The sequence below is a fragment of the Gavialis gangeticus genome, unplaced genomic scaffold, assembly GCF_001723915.1.
Source record: "Gavialis gangeticus isolate Ggan-Ray unplaced genomic scaffold, GavGan_comp1, whole genome shotgun sequence".
Taxonomy (NCBI): Eukaryota; Metazoa; Chordata; order Crocodylia; family Gavialidae; genus Gavialis; species Gavialis gangeticus.
The window spans coordinates 4,161,315-4,165,144 of record NW_017728998.1 but is presented as its reverse complement, the minus strand read 5'-3'; the positions used below and the strand labels follow the sequence as shown (position 1 = coordinate 4,165,144).

Sequence of the window (3,830 nt, the reverse complement as noted above, 5' to 3'; positions counted from 1 at the left end):
GCCCTCCGCAGCGCCCTCCGCAGCATCGCCGACCCTCCGCCGCCGCCGCCGCCGCCGGGGAGGGCCGCGCCCGCCTCAGGAGCCCGCCTCCTTCCCCCTGCTGCGGAAGACCAGCAGGGGAGAAACCCTGGCCCAGCCGCGGGGGCACCTCACTGCCTCCTGGAGGCGCAGATCCAGCCTCGCCTCCAAGAAACCACCGTCCCTGAGCGGCCCCTCTGGCTGGAAGTGCGCCCCAGCCCCCCCGAGGGCCAGCAGACCCCCAGGCACTTTCTTTAAGGAAGCAGACGCCACTCCAGAAAAGGCTCCAGCCAAGAGCCCTTTGAAAAGTCCAACTCGGAGCCCTTCAAAAGGCGGTAGTTCGGCAAAGTCACCTCAGAGAAGGCCTTCCAAATCGATACGATAGCTATTTACAATATAAATACGTTAATGTAGCCGATATTACTCATCGAGAGTTGATGGAGTACACAATTCTGGAGTATTCGGGGTGAAAACAGGGTCTGGGGCCTTGGTTCAGGAACATTTATAATATTGTTTCTTATGAGACAATTGGTTCCAAGTTACAGCATTTCAACTGAAGAAGCTGTTTTCAGGACCCGAGTGTGTCCTAAGTCTGAGGACTGCCTGTATATAAAAAAACCCAAACAGCCCCCTGGTCCCTCGCTCCCCACCCCAACTCCTGGGGGGGTCCAGGCAGCCAGCTCTGCCAGCCAGCACGTTCAAACCCATGCTTTTCTCTTTTAAAGGGGAATCCATTTGTAAACCTATTTGTCAACCCATATTTAGAGTTTGTTCACAGCTCTTTCATATATTCTTGCAACCCGCTTTTGGGTCATGACCCACAGGGTGAGAAATGCTGCCGTAGAGGAACTGAGGGCTCCTGAAGGAGCTTGGTTCCCCCCGTTGCAGCCAGGATAGGCAGTCTTTCCTCGCAGGGAGGAGGCTTGCTTACCGGCCTAGAGATTTCCCAGATTGACCCCCAGTGATTTTAGTTGTGGCAGGGAGCTCCTCCCTCCCCCAAAACCATTGGGGCTCAGACAAATGCCTGTCCCCTTTACAAAGCCAAGGCCGTCGTCCCAAAGTAGTTGTGTGCTGTCTGGAGAGTCCATGGGGCCAGCAAAAAGGTGGGAGGCCTGAGGGCTTTCACACCAAGCGAGTGTGCTCAGTGTGCACGCTTTCGTGATGAGAACATCTGAGCTATCATCGAGGGAAGAGCAGGGACGACATGTTTTTTCAGGGAATGGTTGATGCTGATGGAAGCAGGGTAGATTTGCACCTTCCCGACTAACCAAATAAGAGGTGCATCTCTGGTTGAGTCCGTAAGGTCTAAATCTGCCCTGACTTCAGACTAATGTGGCTAACTGCTTTTCTCTGCTCGCGGTGTAGATGCAGCCAGAAAGATGATGGGACTAGCCCAAATCCTACAGAACGAGTGTGGAAAACCCAGATCCCCCAGCACCAATCCCCTACCCACTCCACAGACTTTTAAACCATGTTTTCTAAAAAAAAACAAAAAAAAATCTTTAACATGCTTCTTTTGAGATTCTGGGATCATCCTTATTGTTACTGCCCTTGAATTTCCATGAAAAACTGGGCCTTGCACTGAGAACATACAGTTGTCAGAGAGAAAAAAAATGTTAAGTTTCCCAGGGCAAATTAACAAGCTGCACACTCAACTTCAATCAACTGTTAAGTTAAATTACAACTGTTCTAGTTGAAGGGATTTGCTTCAAAAGGCGCCATTATGTGCACACAAGACTGTTTATGAAGTGGGCTGAATTGGGGAGAGGAGCGGAAAGCTAACTAATGAGTTGCCTCCAGTGGTTACGCAGCTGGAAGGCCAGCAGTGGGACAGGATTAGGGGACACACAGCACGCCACCTTATATTATAGGATTTAAGCCTGGTTAAGCATTGTTTAGTTTATTCTTAAAGATTTGGCTTCTTACTTTTTAAGCTGAGGATTTTTAATGCACAGATTGGGTCATTAAATGTTGATTTTTTTTTCCCCTGGATAAAGGGAGCCCTGGTCATTTCTTTTTTTGCTTTGCAGTTTTCTCTAATTTAGAAGATGCATAACTGAAGAACAAGGGAAAGATTATGATTATTTTTTTTAAATTCAGACGAGCTGCTGCTTTCAAAGACCCTGATCTAAGCAGGTTGAATCACCATGTCAGATGCAGCATTGAACACAGTTTGTCCTTGGCTACCCTTGCAGTTCAACCATAGTCAGCACCAGGCAGATGCCTCCCTGATGTCTGATGTAAACAGTAGTGAGGGCAAACTTATATGAGCTTTGACCCTTCGCTATGTTGGGGGACTCTATGCTTGCAGCTGTTTACATGATCGGACAGCATCATGAAGACTTTGCCTCCCATCTGTTCTTATCTGTTAATGACGCAAGAGTTTCCTTTCCCCTACTTTTCCCTCTTATTAGCAGACAAGGTTCTTTGGGTAACAACCAACGCCCCCAAAACATGGACGATATTAAATTTTGACATGATCATTATGACGCATTCTCCTTCCCTTCCCTTTATCTTCTCTTTTAGAAGCTGACAACTGAGCAACTCATGAATTCAGGCTTCCCACATTATTACTGCGATATCTCCAGTCTTCAAATTGTGGAAGACAACACTTATTGCTGTGGGACACAAATTTGGTTCCCCGGGGAATCATTAGCTGGACCGAACAGCCATTTCAAACTTCACCTAAAAGCCCATCTACAATCATAGAAACGTAAGGCTGGAAATGATTTTCCAGAGATCAACTAGCCAGTTCCCCGGAAGGAGGGGACAGGTTGTCCCCCACAGATGTTTACCTAACCTGTTCTTAACCATTTCCATTGCAGGAGATTTCACAATGTTCCTCGGTAGCTGGTTCCAGGCCTTTACCAGCAAGAAAGCTTTTATGCATTTCCTAATCTAAATTTTGGTTGCACATTAAGCTTATTTTTTCTTGGATCTAGAAATGGGCTATGGAGCCACCTGTGGACTCACTATTAAGATCCTTGGATGACTATCTTACTCGTTTCTGAGTTATTACCCATCATCATCATCATTTTTTCTTGTTCTTCTCAAAGTAGCCATGGAGAGCAATTAATCGTTTTTCTCTTCAGGACAGTCTTTTATACTTGAAGACGGGTTTCACGTCCCGCCTCAGTGCTCTCTTTGCTGAGCCAAGGAAACCCTAATGCTTTAATGCTTCATCACAGGTTGTGTTTTCTAAAATCTTGTTCTCTGGATTCTCTCCATTTTGAATCTATGTCCCCAGTTTGACATCTTTTCTAAAGCGTGATGCCTGAAATCGGACATACAATTCCAGCTTAGGCCTCGGCAGTGAGATAATGCACATGTTGGAAGTTAAGCACATGCTTAAACACTTTGCTGAATCCGAATCCTTAGCATTTTGTGCAGACCGTGGTGAGGTCTGTCTACTGCCAGACAGGTCCAGCCCAGGAACCAACTCCAAGGCAATCCCACTTCCCACTAATTAGACATTAGAGTATCTGATTTTAACCAAGGCTTTCAACTGCACCGGACAGCAAAGCTAGCTAGGATGTGGAGCAGAGCTCAGGAGTTACACACTCAACACCCCATCTACCAACCCCTCGAGGCACCTGGCAGCTTTCTCCACCAGATTAAGTAAATGATGACTACATCCCTTTTGGGAAAGGTATTTGAAAACCTAAACTGGCCAAGTAGCTACATGTTGTATTGCATTAAAAAACCCCTCCTAGGCTCTGGGGCATGAATACTATTTACTGCATACAAGGGAAAGGGCCTCATCCTTACTAGGGTGGGCATTACTGTATTCGAAACATGTAACTATAATTAGA

At 46.8% G+C, this 3,830-nt stretch overlaps 1 protein-coding gene across 1 annotated transcript in view; it reads right to left on the bottom strand.

The window, feature by feature from the left end:
- Positions 1-3,830, bottom strand: part of CA5A (carbonic anhydrase 5A) — a 36,147-nt gene that overhangs the window by 23,238 nt on the left and 9,079 nt on the right. The gene's annotated exons all lie outside the window — the stretch shown is intronic.